Source organism: Rhipicephalus sanguineus, chromosome 11 (genome assembly GCF_013339695.2).
Source record: "Rhipicephalus sanguineus isolate Rsan-2018 chromosome 11, BIME_Rsan_1.4, whole genome shotgun sequence".
NCBI lineage: Eukaryota > Metazoa > Arthropoda > Arachnida > Ixodida > Ixodidae > Rhipicephalus > Rhipicephalus sanguineus.
Genome location: NC_051186.1, coordinates 57,570,717 through 57,577,864, shown reverse-complemented (window position 1 = coordinate 57,577,864; position 7,148 = coordinate 57,570,717). Strand labels below are relative to the sequence as shown.

The window sequence follows — 7,148 nt, the reverse complement described above, 5'->3', positions numbered from 1 at the left end:
TTAGTACTGTAGCCCGACGTCAACCTAGTGTCGATGTATGTAGGTGAGCCATGGAAAAATTGGCTCTAATATCAAAATAAAATATCTTATCGGCATTTTCTGAGCTTCACCCTTGCTCAGAGTCGTTTCTGTACTATGGAGACTTGTATGGCAGAGTAAACTCACCTTCGAAAAATGGTGTCAGTGCCCCTTGAATTGCACTGATTGATTAAACTAGCTGCGATGGTCGTTAAGTATGGTATGAATAACTGCGCCGCAAGCTTCTTCAAGGAAGAAATTCAAACAAGAAAAAGAAATCTTCTTTCATTATCCACTCCACATCGATAGGGACGCACCGGCTTCAAGGGCGTTTGGCGTGCATCCAAAAACCAACCGGGCCTGTGGCGCAACGGATAACGCGTCTGACTACGGATCAGAAGATTCCAGGTTCGAATCCTGGCAGGCTCGACCGAAGTTTTTGTTCCAAAAACATTTATTTATTTATTTATTTATTTATTTATTTATTTATTTATTTATTTATTTATTTATTTATTTCAGTTTTACGGAAGCATGCTGGCGCCGAAACCTTGTATCTGTATCTGTCGTGTATCTGTCATGTAATAATAATAATATCTGGGGTTTAACGTCCCAAAACCACAATATGATTATGAGAGACGCCGTAGTCGAGGGCTCCGGAAATTTAGACAATCAAATGCCTTCTCGTAATCTATGACGGCTCTATATATAGGGGTTGGTTACATTCCCCGCAGTTCTCTATCACCTGATTGATAGTGTGAAGGTGTTTTGTGTGAATGTGAATGTGTGAATGTTGACAGGTTGTGTTAGAAAATTGGCCACCCTGTATACGAAATTTCTCTTAACGGCGAGCGTACCAGAATCTTGGAAGAATGCTATTCCCACCTTAATTCATAAGAGAGGGGACGTCAAGGACTTGAAAAATTACGGTCCGATCAGCTTACTGTCCGTTGTCTACAAGCTGTTTAGAAAGACAGTATAACTAATAGAATTAAGACAACATTAGTATTCAATCAACCAAAGGACCAAGCAGGATTTCGTACAGGCTATTCGACAATATATGGACCGATTGAGGTTAAAACTGCGCGAAAAAAAGCGAGGACAGGCGGAAGTCTTAACCTCACTCGTATATGGACGCGTTCGAAGCGCTTTTTATTTTTGTCGTCGCCGTCGCCGTCATGTTCCGTATAAGAGTCAACTGGGAAGGAAAAACCATCAGGGAAGGAAGGAGATCCGTCGATGTTGCAGGAGCTACCGTGCTGGTAGGAGCTGGAACGGTTGTGAACTCCGGGCTGAGGCCTAGCATACATCGGCTGAATCGGTGTACACCTGCACTCTAAGCCAAAAATGGAAAAAACGAGAGTAACTGCCGGTTTTAGTCCTAAAGACCAACTGTTACTCCTCAAAAAGACCAACTGGAACAAGATGGCTGACATGCTCAAGTTGGGGGAGTAAGCGTTTAGGGTTAGGTTGGAAGGGAGCAACAGAAAGACGAACGGCAACAGTTTCTCTCGGCGCGCAACCGCTGCTCTCCTGCAGGACGCACCCTGTATCGGTCGATGCATGGGCCCGATTTTCTTGCGGGCTGGCATAAGGAAACTAGTTTTTGTAAACTGAACAGAGAGATACGCACGCTAATAGGGACATTTGGCTTGTACGTAAACTTTTTAATGTTACCGTGTTACCGCAACACATGTTTTAGAAAGGTTTTACCTCCCCGTACGTAAACGGATACCTTTACGTTTGAATAAACCATGAAACGTTGATGATAACGGCATTTAAATTATATTTAATTTATATAAGATTGTATAACCGCTGCAGAAATATCTCGAGGGGTTTTTAGCGAAGAATACCGGGTTATGCGACGATGGTGTCGCCATCTTGTGACGCTTCGTGCAACCATAGCCGTGGACACGTTTGTTTTCGCCTAGTGTTTTAGAGGAAAAAAATGATTGAAAAGGTAACTCATTCGTAATAATGCCGCGGCAAGGCATTTATACCAGAAGTGGAACGCACGACGTTTCTGAAATAACAATTTTTTGCTTGCCTGCTTCATCTTGTTCCCGCTAGATGGCGTCACCTGTCCAGCCTGTCGGGGTATTTATGTCAAGGCTTCTCACGTTTTTACCGTTTTTACCGCTTCGGTATTCTAATTCTAGGTCACTCTGGTGACTCTAGCCGCTGAAACAAAGTGATCGCAATTACCACTCGCACTTCGGCTTATTTTTACTCGGCGGCTGGAGCCTCGGCAAAGCGGGTATCGCGAGTAGCCGCGAACGAATGTGGATTTTCAAGATATGTCCGTAAACGTAAAGCCAATCCGGAGAGTAGTTCACGTTCCGTAAAGGCCCGCGTATGCGCAGATTCGTTCCGGCAACTCGTAACACGGTAACGTAAAGCTAAAAGCCCCTAATACAAGCTAAAAGCGCCTAATAAAAGGCATGGTTGCACTAGAACGCCAGCACCTGAAGCTGTTGTCGTCGCAAGTCAAATGGCGTGTTTGCGTATAACATTTGGCATAAATATGTAGCCTGAGAGTGGGGCAATAAAATGCGAAGCTTCGCGAGACTCCGTGTATACTTCTCGACAAACGAGCGGTTGAGAGAAGTACACAGTTGATAGACTTTACATTTGCGGTTTCATGCTGACAACGAGACTGACAGCGAGCTAACGCCGCTGCTTCCCCTACCCCCTCATCTCTACCTTGTCACTGGGTGATTTTGGCGGGAGGACAGTTATCGCAATCGGGTCCGGTAGTTTGAATTTGTGTTTAATCTCAGAGCAAACGGACGTTATCAGCTCGGGCGGTGTTGTCTTTTCAAAGAAGAGGCGACTATTCCGCAAAAATTAATATTATTAATATTGATATTAATAATAACAATGATAATAAAGAAGAAGAAAACACACCTCCGGGCAAAAAAGAAAAAAACTGGCCTTTTAGCTAGCGCAAAGGGAGCACGGCAAAGCCTGTGTTTTCGCGAGAGACTCATTGCCTTGACGTTTTCAGATGTATACATTGTTACCTTCTATTCTCTTTCGAACATCACCACTGGTTCTGCACGCCTATACTCATTTCACTAACATGTCAGAACGCGCAACGATCCGTCGGTACCTACATAACCCCGTTTCCTTTCAAAGGGCGCCGTAGCGTTTGGTGGCGCAGTGGTTAGCGTGCGCGCATGGTGATTAAGTGGTCGCGAGTTCGAATCCTGTGTGTTTGTTGCAAATTTTCTGAAATTTCTTTCTGAACGAGATGTCTGTGTATCATTTGTACATCCAAACAAATATGTGTATAAACCTCAATGTGCTCTAGAAGTCAATCAAAAATGAATTTTTTTTTTTCGGCCCAAGAAGAAACTAAGGAGTAACGGGAAGGAGCATCCGTTGCTCCCTTGAGGAGCATCAGAAAGGAGTAACAGTTGGTCCTCAAGAAGAGCAACGGTTCGTCCCCTTGCCGTTGCTCCTTTTAGGAGAGTAATGGGAGTGGCAAAGCACTTGCTCCCTCAAAGGAGGAACCCCTATACCCCCGTTGCTCTCTTTTGGCTTAGAATGTGGAGTCGCGACCATGCAGCCGACTGCGAATAGAAGGAAGAAAAAGAAGAAGATGGTTTTCGCCTTCAAGTCGTCTGAGGCCAATGCATAAGGGAACGCGTGACTTTTATTACGCTTTCGAAGATCTCGATGTCCGCGCTCTCTAGCGAGGGCACGACGCGGCGAATAAACAGCGATGGCAAAGTCACGACCGCCGAGCGGGGTAGTGATTCTTAATAATAATTAAACAGGAAGGGAAGAAAAATGAGAGCCCCGCAACTGTCTATCTCGGGGATGACACCTCAGCAGTAGCTCTCAGGGGGAAGGGGTGAGGAGGGGTTAAAGGAATAACAGGAAGGAGTAGGGAGGAATCCGGTCAGCGGAGTTTAGGGACGGGGCAACGATCGGCTAGAGGCACGAGGACATCACGGAAAAGCAAACCTTAATCGGTGAGAAGTGATCGGCTTGGCGGACGAAGCAACCGTCACGGCACGACGATCGGCGAGAGGCGGAGAAGACTCGGCATCGCGGACGACGCAACCGTTGCTCATGAAATCCACGGAGCGAATCCCGCCGAGCGTGGCTTCTTCGGTTGTGTTACAAAGCTGACAGGAGAGAGGAGGACCCCAAGGGGTTCGCGATTAGTGTTTTTTAACCCCCCCCCTCCTCCCAGGCACCCTCTCTGTTTCTGTTATCTTCAGCGCTTTCTTCCTCGATGGCAAATAAACAGTCTTCGAACTCGTGACCGCAGCTCCCGTTCCACTCTTGTCTGCTTTCGCACGTTGCTTACTACCACGCTTCTGTGCGCGCGCTCTTACGTTATCATTCATTCGCGATTCATTTTCATACACACACGCACGCACGCACACTGAGTACGGAAAGAAGAAAAATGGGAAAAGAGGTAGGACAGCGGGACCAGTCGTGTATAGAATACTAATTATGCATTTTAATTCTAATAGGTTAGTAATCAAATTAGATTACTTTTTACTTGTGTAGTTGTGTTACATGTGTGTGATTAACCTCAGGCTTTGAAGCTTATTCATATATTGCAATGCGCTAGACAAGCAGTAACAAGGACGACTTTACCACGCAGTAGAAATGACACCATTTGACGACTGCCATATGCGGAGTTATAACGAGGGTGCAATCGCAAAAACTCCTAATGTGCGTTTTGTTCCCTGACCAATTGGAGGCCAACCTGGGCCATCAAGTCATCCGTTCGTCGAGTGTACCTCGACAGCGGAACTACGCCTTCAGCCGTGTCCCATAAAAGTATACCCGTTCGACTGGCTACTACCCTGACCTTATTTGCATTCTGCGCCAACATAGTTACCCGCTGTATGCACAAGTATATATGTCACTTTTATCTATCTACTATCACCAGACCAGTGACGATGCCGTCAGGACTGCCCTTCGTGGCACGGACCTATTCGTTGTTGAGTATGGAAGGCGTTGTGGGTTCCAATACTGGAAGATGGTTGCGTCGTACCGTGTTCCGAACGTGACCCACCGCCGATGGAGTCGGTGTGAGCGCCCACGCTGTCCTGCGAAGTGGCGGTTGATGGTCCGGGGCCAGAGGAGCGATCCCGTGCCTGCTCGAGGGCTGCTCGCTCGAATGCCAGCCACTCGAGCCGGTAAAGTGTCCGCCAGTTGTGTCGACTGCAGCAACGATCGATGCAGTCCGAACCCTGGTGGGACACAACCGGGGTCGTTGCACCCCTGCAGAAAGCGTCGCGTCAGCACTTGCTTCCCCGCGATGAGCTCTGTGACGGGACCTGCAGGGGGCCAGCCTCCACACCACTCCTGCTTTTAAGCGGGAATTCTTATGCTCACGCGCGCAGTTTTTGTCTCGGGTTCAGAATTGGTTTTCAACAATGCCTTTTCTGCCCTTAATTTTAATGACAATATTATCACGCGCGTTTTCCATCCACCTTAAGAGGGTGTAACCGATTTTCCAACCGAATTCACCTGCAGTATCCTTCTTCGCACACATCTACAACCCTCCAATGCTGGCTAGGTGTTGCAGATTGTCTGCTTGTGTTCGCTGGACGATGTCTGATGCCGGCCAATGTCGGCAGTAGACATTAGCCAACATTAGACAGTTCTGAGGGGGTGACGGCACCCCCAGAATTTTCTCCTGCTCCCCCTTTGCCCCCCCCCCCCCCCACCCTTCAAAAGGAAACAGACAAAATACCCCTCCCCCCACTCCGCCGCCGTCAGCCATTAAAAAAAAAATCCTGGCGGCGCCCCAGCGCACAGATACGGAAAGTGATAGCGGTGCACGTGATTCACTAGCGTTCGTATTATCATCGTTACTTGTATTGAACTTGGCAACATTTCTGGTACGGCGCGACTCGAATGTGCTCCGGAAATACGGCGAGAAGTCAGAGTGCCGGAATAGAACGCTCGCTGCGGATTCACGCGAACTTGAATTGAGCACCGTGACCTGTGAATAACGCTCTAAAAGTGCTCTCGCAAGGTCACGACGCGGCGAATAAATAGCAAATGACAACGAGACGGCCGCCGAGCTTGACTTTACTTCTTCTTCGGTCGTGGTTCAAAGAGCAGAGAAGGCAGAGGAGCAGCAGAAGAGATTCGCGCTTCGAGTTTGTTTTGGTCTCTGCAGCGTTACCCCTCCCCCTCCCCCCCCCGAATTTCTTTTAAGTCTATGTTCTTTTTTTCTTCGGGTCTTTTTTTCTTGATCGCAAATAAACACGCCTCCGACTCCGCGCGTTCGCTAGTTCTTGCTTACGTATTTTGTTTAGCGCCACGCGTCTGCGCGAGTGCTCTTACGTCATCGTGGTGCCGAACTTAGAGAGGGCTATTCATTTAGAAAGTCTGGCCGGCGGATTCGAACGCGTTTTCCAGGCCAGTTGAAAACTGGCTGGAACGCACGCACGCACGCACGCACGCACACACACACACACCTCTCTCCTCTCTTGTCCATACACACATACTCTCTCCCCTGTTTCTCTCTCTCACACACAAACAACACACATATGTTATGTGAGTTCTTGTGAGTTCTTTGTGCTATGTAAATACTTGTAATGTGTGTACTTTGTGCTATGTGAGTACTGATTGCCGTGGAATTTGTTCCCTTTCGTTGTTTTGCATATTATACTAGTTTCGTTGCTTCGCAGAATATTACCTCATGTATTTCTTTTTTTCTTTCTTCTTTATCTTTTTTTTTTCTCTTCCTAATGTGCAACCCTATTCAATACTTCGGGCTTGTGCTGTGTTGCTGCGGTGTGTATTTATGTCCCACTTTTGTCTAAGGCTTTCGTAGAAGGCCGGCAGTATGTAACAAAATAAAATAAATATACTTCAAGATAGTGAGTTGTTGGGACAGTTGGTTCAGCATCTTGCGTATGGGAGAGCAGATGAGGTTGAGAAGGAAGCGTCTTTCCTGTCCTGTGAATTTTCTTGTGAACCGCTTTTGCGCTCCCTTCACGGTAGACGCACACACGTTCTCTCTCTCTCTCTCTCTAACGCACACTCCGAAAAGAAGAAAAGTAGGAAAGGGTAAGCAAGCGGGGCCCATAGTGTCGATTCCGGAATCCCGCTTAAAAAGGGCAGCCGACGAGAGACGCACGCGAGGAGTG

The 7,148-nt window shown here is 47.3% G+C and overlaps 1 non-coding gene across 1 annotated transcript; it reads left to right on the top strand.

Annotated features, from left to right (window-relative positions):
- Window positions 1–374: 374 nt before the first annotated feature.
- Trnar-acg (transfer RNA arginine (anticodon ACG)) lies at window positions 375–447 on the top strand. The gene has a single exon. It is a non-coding gene; the product is annotated as a tRNA-Arg (tRNA).
- Window positions 448–7,148: the final 6,701 nt, after the last annotated feature.